Source organism: Anomaloglossus baeobatrachus, chromosome 2 (assembly GCF_048569485.1).
Source record: "Anomaloglossus baeobatrachus isolate aAnoBae1 chromosome 2, aAnoBae1.hap1, whole genome shotgun sequence".
Lineage (NCBI taxonomy): Eukaryota > Metazoa > Chordata > Amphibia > Anura > Aromobatidae > Anomaloglossus > Anomaloglossus baeobatrachus.
In genome coordinates this window covers 474,697,652-474,721,156 of record NC_134354.1, presented here as the reverse complement: position 1 = coordinate 474,721,156, position 23,505 = coordinate 474,697,652, and positions in this window count along the sequence as shown.

The following is a 23,505-nucleotide window of genomic DNA, read 5'->3' as shown; positions in this document are numbered from 1 at the left end:
CTTTCACTTACAGGTTAATCATGGAAGGTATCTCGGGGAGACGACTGCCATGATTAACCTAGGACTTAGTGGCAGCTATAAGCTGCCATTTAACTCCTTATTACCCCGATTGCCACCGCACCAGGGCAATTTGGGATGAGCCGGGTAGAGTCCCGGGACTGTCGCATATAATAGATGCGGCAATTCCGGGCGGCTGCTGGCTGATATTGTTAGGGTGGTGGGCTCTCCATAATCTGGGGCTCCCCATCCTGACAATACCAGCCTCAGCCGTGTGGCTTTATCTTGGCTGGTATCAAAATTGGGGGGGGGATCGCAGAGTTTTTTTTAAATTTATTTATTTATTGTACCGCACGATATAGACCCGCCCACCGGCGGCTGTAATTGGTTGCAGTGAGACAGCTGTCACTCAGCGTGGTGGCATGTCTGACTGCAACCAATCATGGGCGCCGGTGGGAGGGGGGAAGCAGGGAATACGAGATTGAATAATGAGCGGCCGGCATTTTCAAAAGAGGAAAAGCCACCATAGCAGTGTGACAGCTGTGCAGCGCCGCGCCCGTGATCGGTGAGTATGAGAGGGGGGGGGCGAGGTGTGGAGAGAGACCAGGAGTGATTTTAAACAATTATGATCGTTCTGCTGGACATGCTGAGCATGCGCAGTAGAACGTGACGAGTTCCGTCAGCGGATTCCGCCGCTTAGTGCATTGCACAAGTGTGAAAGCGCCCGAACACACACATACACACACACAAACACACACACACTCCTTGATAGTCACCTGTCCCCCGCCATGCAGTCCCCGGCACTGACGTCCTCAGCGCCATGGCCCCGCTTGGCTCTACCCACTCTGCACTCCGCCCCCCGCACGCATTACCCCGCAGGATGGGGCCACATGTCAGGATGGTGGCTGCACCACGATGGGGGCACATACCAGCATTGGGCCACATCACAGCATCAGCATGTTTTTACTTAACTTTACACTGTTCATGGCCTTCTTTCATTACAAGCCATGGACATCATTAAACATTAGACTCATCTATTAAAACTGTTCCTTCTGTTGTTTGTCATTTTAAAACCAATAAACAATTATAAGAATACTAAATTAAACCTAGCCCATCCAGTCAATTCATTACCTTATTATTCAATCTGCTTACCTACATACACATTCTAGACTACCCGATACGTTTGAATAGGGCCACCTTCTAGTAAGAGCATAAACTGGCTCTTTTTGACCTGGTAACAAGTCCTCTTTAAATTTACAAATATGAAGCATTATTGAATAGTTTTGACTTCTTCAGTTAGGTACAAACTGCCCATATAACATTCAGACAATTACAGGTAAGTTGTTCATGTTTTCCATGTTTTTTATTTACTGGGAAATACAGTTTCTAAAATCTATACTGATCAGCAATAACATTATGACCACTGACAGATGAAGTGGATAGTACAGAATTTTTTTTTTGTTACAATGATACTTGTCTAAGTAAGTATGTCAGAAGAAGGATCGGCACTCGCAGAGTTTCTTTATATCCTTTTTTTCTTATTTTATTTCATTTAAATCCATAAAGGTACATTCAGTGCATAATACAGTGACGCGTTTCGGTCATAGAAGAAAACAACCTTTTTCAAACCATGTCTAACAAAAATGATCCCATATAACTATGTGAAAGTGATGTGCATTGTAACCTTACAGATATTTGCAGATTATATTAATTCTATTTGGCCGAGTTGTCCTTTACTATGCAAGTTAGTACTGATAGCGTTAATTTCTTAGATACCTTGATTTATAAGGGACCCACAAATAATTTATTAACAAATCTATTCAGAAAGCCCACGGATAAAAATAATTTATTTCACTTTTCAAGTAGTCATCCACCCTCTTTGAAGAAGGCTTTACCCTTTTCACAATTTCAAAGAATTAGACGGATTGTAACTGATAAGGATAGAATTGAGGAAAATCTTGAGGATATGACAGTTAAATTTTAACAACGTGGTTACCCATTAAATTTATTACATAAGGAACGTATAAAAGTGATTCCTGTTGACATGGTTTGCGAAAGGTCGTTTTTTTCTATGACCGAAATGCATCACTGTATTATGCACTGAATGTACGTACCTTTGTGAATTTAAAAGAAATAAAATAAGAAAAAAAGGATATAAAGAAACTGCGAGTGCTGATCCTTCTTCTGACATATTTTGTGGAGTTCACAAAGCACGCAACAAAGGGAGTGCTTGCCTGCTCTGGAAGTGGACTTTGTCTAAGTAGGGATGAGTGGACCTGTGAATGTTCGGGTTCACTGGGTTCAGCTGAACTTAAATCCCCATATAAGTCAATAGAGAACTAAACGTTTGTGCTGAAAATGGTAAAAGTAAGCAAAATGGGGGTAAGAGCAGGACAATTGCCCTGGAAACAAATGTGGATAGGGGAAAAATGACATGGGGTCCCCCCTATTTTTGATAACCATTCTGCAAGCTGCAGCCCTCAGAGGTCTGCTTTACCTTAGCTGGATATCAAAAATAGAGGGGACCCCATGCTGTTTAAATTTTTTTAAATTAAATAATTTTAAAAAAAAAGTGGCGTGCGGTCCCACCTATTTAAAGCAGACAGCTGGGGTCTGGTATTATCAAGTTGGGAAGGACCATGGTTATTTGGCCCTTCCCAGGCTAAAAATAGCAGCACACAGCCGCCAGTTCTGGTGCTCTTCCTGATTGCCTTGATGCGGTGGCAATTGGGGTAACACTTTTGGGGTTGATGTCAGCAGTGAATTGACTGTTGGCATCAAGCTCAAGGGTTAGTAATGGATAAGCTTCTATCAGGCACCCCCATTACTAACCTGGTAAGTGTAATGTTATAAAACACACACAGGAAAAAATAGTTTATTTAAATAAAGACTCCTTCGTTCACCAATTTATTAACTTAAAAAACTCTTCAAAGCTCTGATGTAATCCAATGATGAATAAAGACTCGCTCACACTCTATTGTTCAGCAATTTTTAATTTTAAAAAATCATACATATTCGATTAATGAATAAAGACTAGCCCTCACTTCTTTGTTCACTGGTTAATTAATTAAAAAGAAATCGACTAAGTTCCGATATAGTCTAATGTTGTAATGTTCCACGACGCCCATCGAATCCTATGAAGCCTTGTTTTCACTCCCAGTCAGTGGCAGATGCAGAATTTCTCACGCTTTTTACTGTCTTCTTTATTTCATAAAGTCACCAGTGGCCTTTAGGCAGTGGTGTCACTAGCAACAAAGATCTGATGCTACAGCCCCAACTTCTTACCTGGTGTACTAGACCTTTGGCGAAGACCACTTTGAACTGCGTAAACATCCTGTGATAGAGCAAGGAGTCGCAAGCTCTCTGCCCTATCAGCCACAGGTTCACTTACACAAGACATCATCATCCCAGCAGCTGCAGAGGAATGGTATCATGACCTCACCTGCACTCGCCTGCTGTTTATATAAGTCAGAAGATAAAAAATGGCTGTGCAGTGTCGCAACTCAGTAGTCATGAGGGAGGGATGGATGACGGATGCCCTGGCGTGGTACTTAAAAGAGTCCTTGCTGGGTGTCTGGACTTGTGTAGTGTGCGCCATTCATCCATGCAGGCTGCATGTTTTGCTGACATCTGTTGGCCAGGACCAAATGATGACTCGTTTCCACAAAGAGACCACCAGATCAGTTCAATCAGTGGTACTTTATTTAGAGGGTAATTTTCATCAACAACTCGCACCAGATATCAGACACATATCTTCCAGCACATTTCAATTTTACAATGCATATCAAGAGACATTCTTAGTTCCCTCAGGGTTGTTTTTGTTAGTACTTGTCCTGTGAGTCCCAGCACAGCTCAGCCCAGGGGCTGGTTGGCACATTTTAGCCTGAGGGGCAATCATAAGGTAGTGGCCCTCAAGTTGCAGCTGCCCACCTTTGGTTTGTTTATCTCTGGCCGCTGCATTAAAGCAGCAGTGGTAACAGGCTTTATGAAAAGACTGGTACATATATATGGGAACAGAACCGCGCTTACTGCTTACATAGATACTGCAACAGAACCAAGATGACTACATAGATATGAGAACTGCAAGGAGCTTACTACAGAGATATGGAAACAGAACCGAGCTTACTGCAAAGATAAGGGAGCAGAACCACGCTTACTACAGAGATAAGGGAACAGAACCGAGCTTACTACAGAGATAAGGGTGCAGAACCACGCTTACTACAAAGATATGGGAGCAGAACCATGCTTACTAAAGAGATAAGGGTGCAGAACCGAGCTTACTACAGAGCTAAGGGTGCAGAACTGAGCTTACTGCAGATATAAGGGTGCACAACCAAGCTTACTATAGAGATAAGGGTGCAAAACCTAGCTTACTGCAGAGATGCGAGAGCAAAACCGAGCTTACTACAGAGATAAGGGAGCAGAACCAAGCTTACTGCATAGATACAGGAGCAGAACCGAGCTTACTTCAGAGAGACGGGAGCAAAACTGAGCTTACTGTAGAAATAAGAGAACAGAACCAAGCTTACTACAGAGATAAGGGAGCAGAACCGAGCTTACTACAGAGATAAGGGAGCAGAACCAAGCTTACTGCATAGATACAGGAGCAGAACCGAGCTTACTTCAGAGAGACGGGAGCAAAACTGAGCTTACTATAGAAATAAGAGAACAGAACCAAGCTTACTACAGAGATAAGGGAGCAGAACCGAGCTTACTACAGAGATAAGGGTGCAGAACCACGCTTACTACAGAGATATGGGAGCAGAACCGAGCTTACTACAGAGATAAGGGAGCAGAACCATGCTTACTACAGAGATAAGGGTGCAAAACCGAGCTTACTACAGAGATAAGGGAGCAGAACCGAGCTTACTGCATAGATACAGGAGCAGAACCGAGCTTACTGCAGAGAGACGGGAACAAAACCAAGCTTACTGTAGAAATAAGAGAACAGAACCGAGCTTACTACAGAGATAAGGGAGCAGAACCGAGCTTACTACAGAGATAAGGGAGCAGAACCGAGCTTACTACAGAGATAAGGGTGCAGAACCATGCTTACTACAGAGATATGGGAGCAGAACCGAGCTTACTACAGAGATAAGGGAGCAGAACCATGCTTACTACAGAGATAAGGGTGCAAAACCGAGCTTACTACAGAGATAAGGGAGCAGAACCGAGCTTACTGCATAGATACAGGAGCAGAACCAAGCTTACTGCAGAGAGACGGGAGCAAAACCGAGCTTACTGTAGAAATAAGAGAACAAAACCGAGCTTACTACAGAGATAAGGGAGCAGAACCGAGCTTACTACAGAGATATGGAAGCAGAACCGAGCTTACTACAGAGATAAGAGAGCAGAATCGAGCTTAATACAGAGCTAAGGGAGCAGAACCGAGCTAACTACAGAGATATGGGAGCAAAACTGAGCTTACTATAGAGGTGTGGGAACAGAACCAAGCTTACTAAAGAGATACGAGATCAGAACTGAGCTTGCTACAGAGATACGAGATCAGAACTGAGCTTACTACAAAGCTATGAGAGCAGAACTGAACTTACTACAGAGATACGAGATCAGAACTGAGCTTACTACAGAGATACGAGAGCAGAACCTAGCTTACTACAGAGATACAAGCGCAGAACCGAGCTTACTACAGAGATACAGGTGCAGATCCGAGTTTACTACAGAGATACAGGAGCAGTACCGACGATCTTGCTATATAGCTATGGGTACAGAACCGAGCTTACTGTACTCATACAGGAACAAAATTGTACTTACTCAGTCTACTACATAGAAACCGCAACAGAACCAAGCCTCCTACATAGCTACGGGAACAGAACAAGCTTATTGCATAGACATAGTACCAAAACTAAGCTTACTACTTAAATATGGTACCATAACTGAGCTTACTGTATAGCTATAGGAGCAAAACCATGCTTACTACATACTGTAGACACAGTGCCGTAACCCTGCTAACTACATGTACAACAATTACAAAGCTTATCCTATATTTTCAATGTTAAACTCGTATGAAACACGGATGGCACACAGACTATACACTGATGCCAAGTGTGTGTTGCACATGTTTTTCACGGCCCCGTAGACTTCTATTGGCCCTTGTCATCTGCGCTGCCGGAAAAAAAAAACAGATGTCTCCATAGGGATCACACACAGTTTGTGTAAACACACAGACATGCGAGCCACACCATAAGTTATAATGGGTACCTGTGGTAACCATGGAAAAAACGGATACAACACGTACTAGATACACAGACACGTGAAGGAGGACATAAGGTGCTACATCACATAGCTATATCACAGTGCAGGGGTTAATTTCACTTTTCTTTTCATAAACATGGAAAGATAAATTAAATTCCCTAACACATATGTGACACACAGGTAGAAAAAAAGACCGGGTTTATGCCGCGCTGAAAACCACTAGTGGTTTTCAGCGCGGCATAAACCCGGTCTTTTCTTCTACCTGTGTGATACAAAATTCCTCTCCCGGGGCTGCAGCTAAACCACCAGGCACTCACAGGCTATCATAAGGGGTTGTGACTGGCACAACCTCACCAGGTGAGTGCTTCTTTGTCTTGTTTGTCCACCCTCATACCGGGTAAGACCCTATTGCGCTTTTTTCCCCTTTACAGTTTTAACACATATGTGAGTGAGCCCTTAGGGCTGCGTACCCACGATCAGTGTCAGCAGCGTCTTGGACGCAGAGTGTTTTCACTGAGTCCAAAATGCTGCGTTGTACAGTGCAGGCACAGTGGATGGGATTTATAGAAATCTCCGGCCCTCTGTGCTTCTTTCAGCACCCTATAAATTGACCTGTATACACACACAGCGTACAGCCATATACACATATAGACATATACAGCCGTATGCACACCTACACACACAGCCATATACACAAACAACATACAGTCGTATACACACACAGTGTACAGCCATATACACATACACTGTGCAGAATTATTAGGCAAGTTGTATTTTGGAGGATTTTTTTATTATTGATCAACAACTATGTTCTCAATCAACCCAAAAGACTCATAAATATCAAAGCTTAATATTTTTGGACGTTGTTGTAGGGTTTTTTTAGATTTGGCTATCTTAGGAGGATATCTGTTTGTGCAGGTAACTATTACTGTGCAGAATTATTAGGCAACTTAATAAAACCCAAATATATTCCCATCTCACTTGTTTATTTTCACCAGGTAAACAAATATAACTGCACAAAATTTAGAAATAAACATTTCTGACATGCAAAAACAAAACCTAAAAAAATTAGTGACGAATATAGCCACCTTTCTTTGATGACACTCACCCGCTACCATCCATAGATTCTGTCTGTTGCTTGATCTGTTTACGAACAACACTGCATGCAGCAGCCACCACAGCCTCCCAGACACTGTTCCGAGAGGTGTACTACTGTTTTCCCTCCCTGTAGATCTCACATTTTATGAGGGACCACAGGTTCTCTATGGGGTTCAGATCAGGAGGACAAGGGGGCCATGTCATTATTTTTTCATCCTTTAGACCTGTAATGGCCTGCCACGCTGTGGAGTAGTTGGATGCATTTGATGGAGCATTGTCCTGCATGAAAATCATGTTTTTCCTGAACGATACTGACTTCTTCCTGTACCACTGCTTGAAGAAGTTGTCTTCCAGAAACTGGCAGTAGGTTTTGGAGTTGAGCTTCACTCCATCCTCGACCTAAAAAAGGTCCCACAAGTTCATCTCTGATGATACAAGCCCATACCAGTACCCCACCTCCACCTTGCTGGCATCTGATTTGGAGTTGAGTTCTCTGTTCTTTATTGATCCAGCTACTGGCCCATCAAGAGTCACTCTCATTTCATCAGTCCATAAAACCTTTGAAATATCAGTCTTAAGATATTTCTTGGCCCAGTCTTGACGTTTTAGCTTATATTTCTTGTTCAAAGGTGGTCGTTTTTCAGCCTTCCTTGCCTTGGCCATGTCTCTGAGTATGGCACACCTTGTGCTTTTTGATACTCCAGTAACGTTGCAGCTCTGAAATATGGCCAAACTGGTGGCATCTTGGCAGCTTCACGCTTGATTTTCCGCAATTCATGGGTAGTTATTTTGCGCCTTTTTTGCCCAACACGCTTCTCGAGACCCTGTTGGCTATTTGCCATGAGACGCTTGATTGTTCGGTAATCACGCTTCAAACGTTTGGCAATTTCAAGACTGCTGCATCCCTCTGCAAGACATCTCACAATTTTGGACTTTTCAGAGCCCGTCAAATCTCTCTTCTGACCAATTTTGCCAAAGGAAAGGACGTTGCCTAATAATTAAGCACACCTTATATAGGGTGTTGATGTTATTACACCACACCCCTCCTTATTACAGAGATGCACATCACCTGATTTACTCAATTGGTAGTTAGCTCTCAAGCCTATACAGCTTGGAGTAGGACAACATGTATAAAAATTATCATGTGATCAAAATACTCATTTGCCTAATAATTCTGAACACAGTGTACAGATACATACAGCCGTATACACACCTACACACAGCGTACAGCCGTATACACCTACACACAGACGTATTCACACACAGCGTACAGCCGTATACACACATACAGCCGTATACACACACAGCGTACAGTCGTATACACACACAAACACACACAGCGTACAGCTGTATACGCATACAGACACATACACAGATATAGTCACATAGAAGCATATACCTATTTGAAAACATTCACATACAAATAATCATACACATAGACAGACACAATCCTATACACACAGACACACACACATACTGGGTGGCTTTTACTTTTGATGATTGGGGGACCCTTCTCTCCTCCTCTCCTGTGCGGCCCACAGACTTGTTTGACGGTAAATCACAGTGGGCTAAAGGACCTGTTGTGACGTCATACCCATGTGATCAGAAGGGGTGGGGCCGGCCCAACAGCTGATACCAGAAATAAACTTCACGTGGTTCTGGAGTTGTTTATAAGTAAGACCCCCAAATGGGGTGAGGGGTGCATGGGGACAGGGGGGGAGCCTTCATGATTATAGTGGAAGGGATGAAACATGTCCAAGCCCACTACCCAGGCAGGTCCTTCTAGACACTGGGATGTAGCCACATGTCTGATGCTCTTCTTCGGTGGGAAGCGCGCGCTGCATGGCGGCATTATAACACACATGGCCGTGACACATGGCCCACAGTGCACTGTGCGCGGCTGTGTCTCCTGTACTATGCGGCCGCCAGCCAGCACTGTGTGCGCCTGTATGTGTCAGTGTCTCCGGCCACATCACAGTACAGGAGACTTGGCAGCATGCAATTCACTATGGGCGGCCACGTGTGTTATAATGACATTATGCAGCAGGCACCCGGCCCTCTACAACAGATGGGAGAGCATCCCGGAGGGCAATTGCCCCCCTGCCTCCCGGCCCAGCCCGCCTCTAGCTCAGCCCGCCCCTGGCTCAGCCTGCCCCTGGCTCAGCCTATTGCTACAGTTTACTTCATTGTGGTCACCTTCCCTTCCAAGCTCCTTGTAGGGGAGAGGTATGGGTTTTGTCACTAGATCATTGAACTCCCAGGCGCTTCCATATCCATGTCTCTTCTACTCAAAAAAAGAGAGGAAAAAGGGATACCACTAATGCCAGAGTAGAGTCTTGTGCTCTTGGATGCTTTGGTAGACTTCACTCGGGAAAGTCAACTCTGCTCAGGTTTCAGTCTATTTCGATCTGCTACCATTTATGCTTGGGGCCTAGTCGCTAAAGTCTCGTTCCTCAGATGCTTCTATGTGGGGGTCTCTAGCCTCAGCATTCTCTAATATTTTGTGTCTCCTGCGTGAACTCAGGATCATGCTATCTCAACTCCAGTCTCCTTTCGTCTCTTTCCACCACAAGTCTCCCACTGTATGCAACCTTAAAAACCTATAGACTAGCCCTTGGTATCTATTGCACACTAGATCTTCACTAATTTAATAACAGGAACCCATTATTTTCCCTTTAAACAAACCCCTACAATTGTGTTGTAGGCTAGTCCCAACACTTTACTATCTCGTATCCCAAAGACTGTCAAACACATATAATACTTACTATTCATTATACCTTACATTATACATTACTATATATATATATATATATATATATATATATATATATATACATGTCACCTAATCCTAATACATATGCATTACATTGCAATTCACATGGCACAATATGTACAAAAGACGTAAAACATAATCCACATTACACTACGCTACACAACAAAAATAACACGATTGGTGTCTTCAATGGAAGGAACAGAACAGCACCCAGTCCACTTACAGATGTGGTTGATGGGTAATCAGGATTAGGTGAGTATAAGCTTACTGTTTTTCACATCATGGCATCTGTCACTCACGGACTGTTATGGCTGTCATACCAGGTGTTGAGTCTGTGGGACTGAGGAATAATACTGCAGGGTGGGTCTTGGGCATCCTTCCATGTGAGGTATTTGGGGACATCATACCGGGGGTGGGTCACTGTGGCAGCATCATACTCTATTTAGGGCACTGTTTGGACATGATACTGTTTTGAGTGCTCTATTCCAGATGCAACATTCTTTAGATATACAGTCATATGAAAATGTTTGGGCACCCCTATTAATGTTAACCTTTTTTATTTATAACAATTTGGGTGTTTGCAACAGCTATTTCAGTTTTATATATCTAATAAATGATGGACTCAGTAATATTTCTGAATTGAAATGAGGTTTATTGTACTATCAGAAAATGTGCAATCTGCATTTAAACTAAATTTGACAAGTGCATAAGTATGGGCACCCTTATCAATTTCTTGTTTTAAACACTCCTAACTACTTTTTACTGACTTACTGAAGCACTAAATTGGTTTTGTAACCTAATTGAGCTTTCAACTTCATAGGCAGGTGTATCCAATCATGAGAAAAGGTATTTAAGATGGCCACTTGCAAGTAGTTGTCCTATTTGAATCTCCTATGAAGAGTGGCACCATGGGCTCCTCAAAACAACTCTCAAATGATCTTAAAACAAAGATTATTCAATATAGTTGTTCAGGGGAAGGATACAAAAAGTTGTCTCAGAGATTTAAACTATCAGTTTCCACTGTGAGGAACATAGTAAGGAAATGGAAGAACTCATTGTATTTTTATAACTGTTACTTGTTTGTATATGATCCTCCTGAATTGTAAAGCGCTGCGGAATATGTTGGCGCTATGGAAATAAAGATTATTATTATTATTATTATTATTATTAACACAGGTACAGTTCTTTTTTTTTTTTTTTTAAACATCTTTTTATTGAATTTTAACCGAATTTCTTTTACAATCTGCTCTTATACAAAGAGCATTTCATTGATGACATTATAATCAAAACAGTCCCGCCCACCCCTCCCCCCGCTCTGCGTGCGACCAGAAGCAACTTAAAATGGTAACTTATGTAATTGGTATGTGTCCATTGAGCAGTTCAAGAAGGTACCAAGAGGTCTGTCCAAACTGAGATTTAAGTCTATCCTTAAGCACTGTAGCCAAGTTAGGTATAAATAAAGACCATGTTTCAAAGAAACGCTTAGTCAACTTCTCCTTATTCGACAGTGCATCCAGCCAGTCCATTTTGAATATGAACATTAGTTTTGTTTGGATAAACGCTAGAGAGGGTGCTTCAGGATTTACCCAGAGATGTAGGATACTTTTCCTAGTGGCCGAGGCCCAAATAGTTAACATTGCCCTGGTACTTCTCGGAAGACTTTGTTGAGCCTCCTCCAACATGTTAAAAATCGCCCACTGTGGTGTCAGAGCAAACTGAATATTGTATGTGTTTTGTAAGACTGAGTGAACGCTTCTCCATACTCCCTGTATCTGAACACAGTCCCAAAGGTGGTGAAACAGGTCAGTGTCTCTTATGCCACATTTAGAACAAGAGTATAAGGCATTTGTGTCCATTTTTGATTGAATTTTTGGAGTAATATATGCTCTATGTAGAATCATCAAGGCCATATCTGTGTAGCTACTGGACGACAGAAATATACGTTGCAACAGCGTGGCTTGTAAAAAATCCTTTACCTCGAACTCTGGCATGTCTACCTTCCATTTTGCTGGACCTGTTGTTTTCCCCTCCCATGTCCAAACTGTACGCAACATTGAATAAACCTGACTAGTCGAGGACGCCTGGCTTCTTGCCCTCCTAAGAAAGTTATCCACACTTCCTCCAAGATCTCCCTTTGGCTTGTCAACAAGATATTTTTGTGCCAAGCTACGCGCCTGAAGAAAAAGAAAAGGCTGACCCACAAAAGCTGGAAATCGGTGTGCCGCCTTCTCGTAAGAAAGCAACGACCAATCAGGCTCCATTAGATCTGCAGCATAAGCACAACCCTGCATTGACAATGTTTCATAAATCCTCGGAGGGCGACCCTGGAGGAATCTCGGATTTCCAATAAAGGGTTAAAATGGGGAACTTGAAGTGTTAATTTTACCAAGTTTCCTCACCTTCCTCCACGTTAGTATAGTATGCCATAGTGTTGGATGATCCCTAACCTCACTCGTTATTTCCTCGTTCCCTAAATGCAGCAATGCTGTTAACGAGACTTGTGAACATAGCTGTTGTTCCAATTGTACATTGGCAAAGTGAGATACTCCTCGCACCCAGTCCACCACATATCTAAAATTTGCTGCTAGATTATATCTGCCCAGATCTGGAAGATTTATGCCCCCTGCCCCTTTTGGTAATTGAAGCTTGATTAAGCTGATCCTAGTACGCCCCTTGTGCCCCCAAATGAATTTTCCAAAGGATGAATTTAGTAGCTTAATATCTGATTTGCGTAGAAGCAACGGGAGAGTCTGAAATAAGAACATTATTTTGGGGAATGCTACCATTTTAATTAAGTGACATCGGCCCGAAAAGGATATTTTCAGATGTTTCCAAGATTGGAGTAGATGTATTAATGAATTTATAAGAGGCTTATAATTAATTTGATATAGCTACAAGGGGTTTGCTGGGAGCTGAATCCCCAAATATTTAATGGACCTGGTACACCACTGGAAGGGAAATAAGTTGTTATCAATTTTACCCGATTTGTACATTGCCAATGCCTCAGTTTTTTTGTAATTTACCCTGAAGCCTGAGGCCTTTCCAAAATTATTCAATGTGTTCATTATCTCTGGAATCGCTTGAGAGGGATTGGCAATAAACAATAAAATATCATCGGCAAAAGCCAAAAGTTTAATTGTTGTCCCACCGACTCTCATGCCCTGAAATATTGCTAAATTATGTAGGGTCCTCAACATTGGGTCCAGAGCCAAATTAAACAATAAAGGTGACAAGGGACACCCCTGCCTCGTTCCCCTCTGTACCTCAAATGGCTCAGAGAATGTATTATTTATAGATAGTCTGGATTTGGGTTCTGTGTATATCATCTTGACTGCTTCGCAAAACCAGGATCCTGCCTGGCGACATGCCAAAAGATTATGTAAATAGGCCCAAGAGACCCTGTCAAAGGCCTTGTCCGCATCAAGGATAACTACTATATGTTTGGTACATCTATGCTTCCTGCTATAAGAGCCCCAATAGCCGTCCTGATGTTATAGGTGATGGATTTCCCGTGCACGAATCCCGTTTGGAAGGGCAGAATAAGATCTGGAATCATTTGTTGTAATCTACCAGCTAGTATTTTAGTAAAGATTTTAAAATCAGAGTTGAGTAATGAGATGGGTCTGTATCCCTCCACCTGTAGTGGGTCTTTTCCTGGCTTAGGTAATACTATAATGTTTGCCTCATTGAACCTGTCGGGAATTATTCTATCTGTGACTATCTTATTATACACTGCACATAGATGAGGACCGATAGAGGCGCCCAAGATCTTATAATATTCGTTACTAAATCCGTCGGGCCCTGGGCTTTTGGCTAGTTTAAGAGTGCCAATAGTTTTTACTATTTCTGAAATATTTATAGGGGCGTTTAGTACTACTCTTTGTTCCTCTGTCAAGATGGGCGCTACGGTACCATGGATAAAATCAGCTTCCCCGTCAACCTCCCTCGGTTCCGCCTCATACAGCGAGCCAAAGAATGCCCTGAACTCCTCCACTATTTCCTCATCTTTTGTTACCATGGTACCATCTTTCTTTTTAATTTTGTGGATTCTAGTTGTGGTTCTAAAGGGTTTGGTTAAGGAAGCTAGTAATTTCCCAGGTTTGTTGCCCCATTTAAAGTATTTATGTTTCTGATAGTCCAGGTTACTAAGTGCCATCTCATGGGCCAAGGTGTCCGCCGCCTCCTTGGCCTCTAAGAAATGTTGCTTTGTCGCATCCGTGTTGTTATTTTTAAAATCTTTATATGCCTGCGTGAGAAGTTTTTGTGCTGATGACTCGCCCACCCCAGGGCTATGGGACACCCGGTGCCGGGCCGGACTAGTCCGGTGGTAGTCAGTGGTGGCTGGGCCCGGCTCCGTGGCCCTGGTGGGTGTCAGTAGAGTATGTGGCTTGATGAGTAAAGTTGGTGGTCGTGACGCCACCTGTGGTATGCGGCTATTAAGCCGCCGCTGCTGTGTGAGGCCTCCGGGGTGATGATATAGCAGCAATGGTGGTACTGCTCCCCACAGGTGGAGCGGAGCCCCGGGGACACTGTTAGTGCTCGTGAAAGTCTATGGTGTTGTGTGGCTAACACGGTGCAGGGCCGACAGGCAATGAAAGAACCAGGCACAAACAACAGTCTCTTTACCTTTTCCTCTTTTACTTTGGGAACAGTCCAGTCCTGGGAGACCGTTACAGGTGGTGATGGGGATCCGGTCGGCCTGGAAGTATTTGGGGTGATCTTTCTGACCAGCTGAGTATGAGGCCTACTCCTGTGCTTTTCTTTGTTATGATGGGACCCTGCTTCTCTGAATCCAGCAATGGCCCTTTTTGCTGCTGGGACCGATGGTACGTCCCTCTCCCTCTGTAGCAGGCTGCGCAGGCCCTCTCTGGTGCTTCTCTGCTGGAGTCCACACCGGGCCCTGATGCTGCAGCTGTATGTTCGGGATGTATATGGGCCAGGTGCTTGCAGCTCTCCTGCCCTTCGGATTCGGCTACCAGGGGTAATTTAAGCCCTGGTGGCCACAGACTCCGATGTCCGAGTCTCTTCTGTGCCTCTCTGCTGCTCCTGCTTCCCTGGGCCAAGCTACTCTAGCTCTAGGCCCCAGATCCACAGGACAACTCACTCTGCGTCTGCTCACTAGCACCTCTCTCTACAGACTGACCACTACTTCCTCCCTCTGGTCAGACTTGAGGAAGGCTCCCTGGAATTCCAGGTTCAGAGCTCCCCCTGCTGGCCGGAGGGAGAACTGCGTTGGATGTTAAACTTGCTGGCCAATGGACCTCCCAATTACCTCCAGGCTCAGCATTAACCCTTTTGGGAGGGCAATGCTGTTGTGGCGACCAGGTCCTGGGGCGCCACACTCCCCCTTAGTTAAATTCAGTACTCCCGGACTGTAGAGACAAAACAAAACAGGTTACAACATTTCATCCCATTATGGGAGGCGCATTACTTAAACGTTACAAACTTAAACACTACTATAAGAGTCCAGTGTGGCTCCCTGCCGGGTGTCCATTACACTGCTCCATGGGGGACCCGCCGCGATCAAACCCCCAACGTAGGCTCTGGGCGTGCGTCAGAGCATTGATGACCCCACTCTATGCACGCCGGACGGGTTTTTCTTCAGGGGTATTGAGCACACAGGTGCTAACTATGAACAATTTAGGTGTTGGCCATCCATAGTCCAGTGGCCCAGTTGTCCATTTACTTAATCACCTAAGACAAAAAGCATTTTATACACAACATTACAGACATTTCACATAACTATTTATATTCTGTTAGGTATTTTATTTTCTATGTTCTATACCTTGGAGGGGGCTGTCCCCGAGTGCTACGTTGGGACCGGCGTAGCTCTGGGGTTTGTCCCTGACTGCTTGGAGTGTCTGCCCCCCCCCGTGTTATTGGTAGGCCTAAACCTGACAGGGATGCACGTTGGTTGCCTACGGGATCTCAGATTCGCCAAGGGTACGGCAGGTTCGCCACTGGCAGGGTGTTGAACCTCCGGTTCCACTGCTGGCGTGTCATCTTGTGTTGGAGCGGACGGTTCTTTAGGTGGATCTGGAACCTCTTCTGTTTCTGGCTCGACCAACTGCGGGAACGTCAAAACTGGTACCACTATGGCATTGTTTATTCGGGTCCAAGTTTTGGGGAATTTTCCAAGGATTGTTTGGATCATCTCCTCCTCTTTTTCTTGACTTTGGGGACTTTCCTGTACTTCTTCCACTTCCCTTTGGATCCTGCACCGTTCAGGGCACGCTTTCAGGCGGTCTCGAGAAACTGCTTGATAGGTCTTGCCTTCATCCTTGCTTATGGGGCATACCTTACTGTTATCAAAGTTGGAGGGGATAATGGTGTAGGGTTCCTTCTCCCACTGATCATCCAATTTATGCGCCCTCTGCTTCCTCTTGAGGACTTGTTCTCCAGGTGCTAAGGGAGTTGCTGGGGCTGTTTGATTGTAATGCTGCTCTTGTCTCGTTCTTGCTTGAGACAGGCTCCTTTCTACGCATTCCTGGATCTTACGGTACTGCTGCTGCCGTTCGGTATCCCAATCCTCTATTTCCTGAACCGCCTCAGGTGACACAGTCCCCATCTCAAAGTCTACAGGTAACTTGCCAGGTCTGGCTTGCATCAGGTAAGCAGGGCTGCAGTTGGTCGAATTTACCGGGATATGGTTGTACAAGTCTACCAGATCTGGTAACTTCTCTGGCCATTGGTTCCTTTCTTCCAAAGGTAGAGTCTTGAGCATATCAATAACCACATGGTTCATCTTCTCGCACAATCCATTGGTTTGAGGGTGGTACGGTGTGGTTCTGATTTTCTTACAACCATACATGTTACAGAACTCTTGGAACACTTCTGCCTCGAATGCAGGACCCTGATCAGTCAGTACCCTTTCAGGGTAACGGTGAGGTCGGCAAAAGTATGCCTGAAATGCTCTAGCTGCTGTTCTGGCTGTCTGGTCCTTCACAGGCACTACTACCAGGAAACGAGAGTAATGGTCCACAATGGTGAGGGCGTACACATAGCCTGACCAGCTTGGTGTTAACTTCACGTGATCCAGGGCCACCAACTCCAGGGCTGCTTCGTGACAATTGGCTGTAGGGGAGACTCTGGCCGGCATCATCCTTCCACCTCAGGTTACACGGACCACAGTCTCGGCACCACTTCTCGACTGTCTTTCTCATGTGCACCCAGTAGAACCGATCACGGAGTAGGGTCTCCAACTTCTTCCACCCGAAGTGTCCTGCGTTATCATGATAAGCTGCTAGGACCATTGGAGCATCCCTCTGCGGGACCACTATCTGCCAGACGAGTTCATTTGTTCGCCAGTTGACATATCTCTTACAGAGCTTGCCTTGGTAGGTGAACAGTCGTCCCCTCTCCTTCCACAGCTGCTGGGCTTCTTCTGGAGCATCTGGGCCAAGATGGGTCTCAGCTTGTGCTAGCTTTTCTTTGACCAATTGCACGGCCGGATTACCGTTCTGTGTCTCTTCCCAATTATGGTGGAGTAATGGGTTGACCGAGACCTCGTGCTGGCTCGAGCGCTTCACTCCCACAGCATGCTCACACTGGGAAACACCCTGATGATGGAAAGCCGGTAACTCTATCTCTTCGAGTTCATCCAGGTCTTCTCCAGACTCGGGTAAGTGAGGCATTCTGGACAGCGCATCAGCATTGTTATTCTTCTTGCCAGCCCGGTACTTGATGGTAAAGTCAAAGTTAGACAGCCGGGCCATCCATCGCTGTTCCAACGCACCTAACTTGGCTGTTGCCAGATGTGTTAACGGATTGTTGTCCGTGAAGATGGTGAACTTGGCCGATGCCAGATAGTGCTTGAAGCGTTCAGTCACTGCCCAAACAATAGCGAGGAACTCCAGCTTGAAGGAACTGTAGTTTTCTGGATTCCTTTCTGTGGGCCGAAGCTTCCTACTGGCGTAAGCTATCACCTTCTCTCTGCCTCCCTGCACCTGGGACAGAACTGCTCCCAGTCCTACGTTGCTGGCATCTGTATACAGTACAAACGGCTGGCTGTAGTCGGGGTAGGCCAGAATTTCTTCTCCCGTGAGAGCCCCTTTCAGCCGGACAAAGGATGTTTCTATTTGGCTGCTCCATTCAAACGGAGGGCTCTGCTTCTTAGCCTGCTTTGGCTGGCCCACCAGGAGATCTTGAAGGGGCGCTGCTATCTTTGTGAAACCATCAATGAACCTTCGGTAGTAGCCCACCAGCCCAAGGAACTGCCACACCTCCTTTACCGTGGTGGGTCTTGGCCAGTCCTTGATTACGGTGACTTTCTCCGGATCAGGTGCCACACCTTCTGCGCTGACCACATGACCCAGGTACTGTACCTTTGGCTTCAAGAGGTGACATTTGGACGGCTTTATCTTCAGGCCATATTTCGACAAGGACTCAAACACTTCTGCTAAGTGCCTCAGGTGGTCTTCATAAGTCTTGGAGTAGACTATGACGTCATCCAGGTACAACAGCACGGTTTCGAAGTTGTGGTGGCCCAAGCAGCACTCCATCAACCTTTGGAATGTCCCTGGGGCGTTGCAGAGCCCGAATGGCATACAGTTGAACTCGCAGAGACCCATTGGTGTCGTGAATGCAGTCTTCTCCTTGTCCGCCTCTGCCACGGGAACCTGCCAATACCCACTGGTGAGATCCAAGGTGGAGAAATAGTTAGCTGACTTTAAGGCTGTTAGTGACTCCTCTATTCTGGGTAGTGGATAAGCATCTTTATGTGTAATGCGGTTAATTTGCCTGTAATCTACGCACATTCTCATTGTACCATCTTTTTTATTTACGAGCACTAGTGGAGCTGCCCAGGGGCTACAACTATCTCTGATAACCCCAGCCTCCTTCATTTCCCGTAACATCTCTTTGGCACGCTGATACTGTACGGGGGGTACAGGGCGGTATCTCTCTTTAATGGGATGATGATCACCCATGGGGATTTGATGTTTAACCCCTTTCACCTGCCCAAAATCTAGGGGGTGTTTGCTGAAGACCCGCTCGTACTCCTGTACCACCCGGTAAACCCCATGCTTTTGGTGTGAGGGGGTGGAGTCGGTGCCCACATGTAATTTTTGGCACCAGTCTTCTAGCCGTCCCTTGGAGCCATTGTCTTCCGCCTGGTCAGACGGGATCAAGGGTTCCACTGCTTTGATGGTATTGTTGCTGACAGTGTACAGTTTTGCTACAGTGGCGTACCGGGGCAATTTAGCCTCCTCCTCCCCACAATTCAGGACACGGACGGGCACTCTCCCCTTGCGGACGTCTGCTACCCCTCTGGCTACCAGGACTCCAGGCCTACTGTCTGAATACACCGGTTCCACCAAGGCATGGTAATCCTGACCCTTGAGGCCTATTGCTGCCCGACACCATATCAACATTTCACTTCTTGGGGGTATTGCAATGGGGAGGGGGTCACTTACCCTCACACTACCAATTTCTCCTCCGGCCAGCTCTACCTGCTGCCTCCTCACCAGGGCTCTGATCTTCCTCTGTAGGGCACGCTGCTGCCCGGAGCTGGCAGTTTCAGACGCCTGTTGCAACAAAATTATCACTTCGGCAATACAATTTTCTATCACATTTGTACCAATGGTTAGCAGTGGGTCAGATTCTTTGCGATCAATATCTACAATTATCATCCCCTGACATGGCAATTCTACCTGCCCCACTTTAATGGTTACTTCTTTGTACCCAATTTGAGGTAAGGGCTGACCATTACTGGCCACAATTGTTAAATCATCATCTGGGCCATGGTCAATGTCTGAATCAGCAGTTTATAGGGGATGGTTGTTACCTGGGACCCCGTGTCCAAGAGGGCATTCAAAGGGATCCCATCCAGTACAATAGGAAGGACCGGTCATCCTCCCACATACTTGCTGCGGCTGGGTGTTGAGCCGGGCTTCCTTACACCTGGGGGTTGGCTCCTGGCCCCAGGCTCGGCCCATTTAAAGGACAGTGTCGTGCAATGTGGCCCGCCTGGCTGCAGCGGCGGCAGATCGGTTGTCCTGTTGAATCATACCGGTCTGTATCTTGTCCTCGGGTCGGCGGAATCCTCCTCTGTCGCATCCATGGGACGTCATCTGGGCTGGAGGCCAACTCGATTCTTGCAGGCGATGGGGTCGCTTGTAGAGACTGCACGGTCTTGGCAAGGGCAGCTACAGTCTTGGTCAGCTCCTGGACCTGCTGTCTGAGCTCTGCAGTGGGATCCTTATCCAGGGACTGCGCCTCGGCCCCTGCAGCAGCTCGTGTTGCAGGCACCACCCCGGGGTACGTGATAGCAAGAGGCCGCAGGGGTACTGGGTCATTCGGTGTAGATTCTCTCAGTACCTGGATGGCCTGGTCCTTAAACTTTGCAAAGTCCAGAGCAGGGTTCTGCAGGACCATGATACGCAGCTGGGTCCTGTGGGCGTCTGACAGGAGCCCTTCTATGAACTGCTCAGTTAGGAGTTTGTCTCCTTCTCGTACACTCTCTGGGTCCACCTGTTTAACTGCTTTCAGGGCCTCCTGCAAGTTTAAGGCATAGTCCCTTATGCTGTCTGTGGCCCGCTGCTTACACCCAAAGAATCTCATCTTTATTTCTGCTGCGGTGCGGGTGTCAAAAGTACTCTTCGGCTTGGCCAGTATCTGGGTTACTGTCCCTTTATCTGTATCAGGCCAGGACTTCACTTCACGCTGGGCTGCGCCGGCTAGCTGCCCCATTAATATGCCCACCTTCTGGCTCTCAGTCAGCGGATACACCCGGAACAAGCTGTGCAGGCTTTCTCTGAAGTCGCTCAAGGTATGGGACTCCCCGGACTACTGCGGCAGCCATTCTGCTCCCGGGATGTACGGCATTGTGATCGGCATTACCGGCGCTACAGCGGGGGCTGGGGCGGCGGCGACTGGGATTGCTTCGGCCGGTGCTGCGGCGCCTCGGGCTATGGCAGCCACCTGCTCTCCCTCTGAGTCGGACATCTTCCTCCCCCTTAGTGAACCTTACCAGGCTCTGTTCACTTTTCAAATTCCCTTCCGGGTCGCGCAGGGTTAACAGCGCTCTGCTCTGATGGCGCGCTCCCTTCGCGCTCTTTGTCAGGCACGCCCCCCTTCTTCCTGCGCTCGGCGAGGCTAATGGCGGCGGCAGTTTGCAAACAGTAACACAGTCTTTTAAGCACAGTTTCTGCAGGCGCACAGTACCCGGTGAAACCGGGCACGAAATCCTGTTCGTGACGCCAAAGTTGACTCGCCCACCCCAGGGCTATGGGACACCCGGTGCCGGGCCGGACTAGTCCGGTGGTAGTCAGTGGTGGCTGGGCCCGCTCCGTGGTCCTGGTGGGTGTCAGTAGAGTATGTGGCTTGATGAGTAAAGTTGGTGTTCGTGACGCCACCTGTGGTATGCGGCTATTAAGCCGCCGCTGCTGTGTGAGGCCTCCGGGGTGATGATATAGCAGCAATGGTGGTACTGCTCCCCACAGGTGGAGCGGAGCCCCGGGGACACTGTTAGTGCTCGTGAAAGTCTATGGTGTTGTGTGTCTAACACGGTGCAGGGCCGACAGGCAATGAAAGAACCAGGCACAAACAACAGTCTCTTTACCTTTTCCTCTTTTACTTTGGGAACAGTCCAGTCCTGGGAGACCGTTACAGGTGGTGATGGGGATCCGGTCGGCCTGGAAGTATTTGGGGTGATCTTTCTGACCAGCTGAGTATGAGGCCTACTCCTGTGCTTTTCTTTGTTATGATAGGACCCTGCTTCTCTGAATCCAGCAATGGCCCTCTTTGCTGCTGGGACCGATGGTACGTCCCTCTCCCTCTGTAGCAGGCTGCGCAGGCCCTCTCTGGTGCTTCTCTGCTGGAGTCCACACCGGGCACTGATGCTGCAGCTGTATGTTCGGGATGTATATGGGCCAGGTGCTTGCAGCTCTCCTGCCCTTCGGATTCGGCTACCAGGGGTATTTTAAGCCCTGGTGGCCACAGACTCCGATGTCCGAGTCTCTTCTGTGCCTCTCTGCTGCTCCTGCTTCCCTGGGCCAAGCTACTCTAGCTCTAGGCCCCAGATCCACAGGACAACTCACTCTGCGTCTGCTCACTAGCACCTCTCTCTACAGACTGACCACTACTTCCTCCCTCTGGTCAGACTTGAGGAAGGCTCCCTGGAATTCCAGGTTCAGAGCTCCCCCTGCTGGCCGGAGGGAGAACTGCGTTGGATGTTAAACTTGCTGGCCAATGGACCTCCCAATTACCTCCAGGCTCAGCATTAACCCTTTTGGGAGGGCAATGCTGTTGTGGCGACCAGGTCCTGGGGCGCCACACTGATATAGTTTGTTCCAGGAGCTTTTTTCTCTTATGGCTGACATATGATATTATCTGACCTCTTACTACTGCCTTGGAGGCAGCCCAATACAAACCAGCGTCCCCACTATGCTCGTGATTATCCTTCTCATAAAAGCTCCAGTAGTTTTGTAAAGAAGCTTTGAAATCCTCAGATTGATATAAATATGAAGGAAACCTCCACCTTCTTTCCCGTAGTATTGTGGTAGATAATAACAAATTAAAAGTAACTGGTACATGATCCGAAATACAGATGTCTAGGATGTTGGAGGAAAGTAAATGTGGCATCAGTGCTGGGCTTAGTAGCCAATAGTCAATCCGTATATGTAAGTCATGGACATGTGAATAAAATGTATAATCTTTATCTATTGGGTGCTGCATGCGCCATGTGTCTTAGTCCCAATTAATTGACGAGATATTGCAAACCACTATGGAGCGCCAATAGAGGAGATGGCTGGGGACTTGACCTGTCTAAAATTCCATCATGAGCCTCATTGAAATCTCCGCCTACAATTAAATTAGTCATATCCCAACCTGTGATACTTTCGATCAATCTGGCTCTGAACTGTGGATCAGGAATATTTGGTGCATATATGTTTGCTAAGTTGTAGATAGTGCCCTCTATCTTCACTTTCACCAATAATAATCTCCCCATAGGGTCCTCTGAAACATCCAGAACTTCATGACTAATATGCTTATTGATCAATATAGCTACCCCTCTTTGTTTTCTCGTAAATGACGCTTCTGCGCATACGGCATATTTTCTGCTGTGAAGAAATGGGTGATTGCCCTTCATCCAGTGTGTTTCCTGTAAGAAGACAATATGGCAATTTAAACGATGTAGATAATTTAAAACTTTTTTCCTCTTAATAGGAGAGTTTAACCCGTTAACATTCCAGGAGCACCAATACAGCGATTTAATCGTGGACACATTTGTGCTCTCTGTGTTAGTCATTTATCCTATTCCAGAAGGCGGAATTAATTGTAAAATTATAAACAACCTATTTGGGTTCCCTCGTCCATCCCAGCGAGTAAACGCGACAACCCATATGAGAGCTAAACTAAAGGTACGCACGCAGAGCCCCCTAACCCCTTCCCATCTAAACAAAAACCTTAATCTAATGGCAATG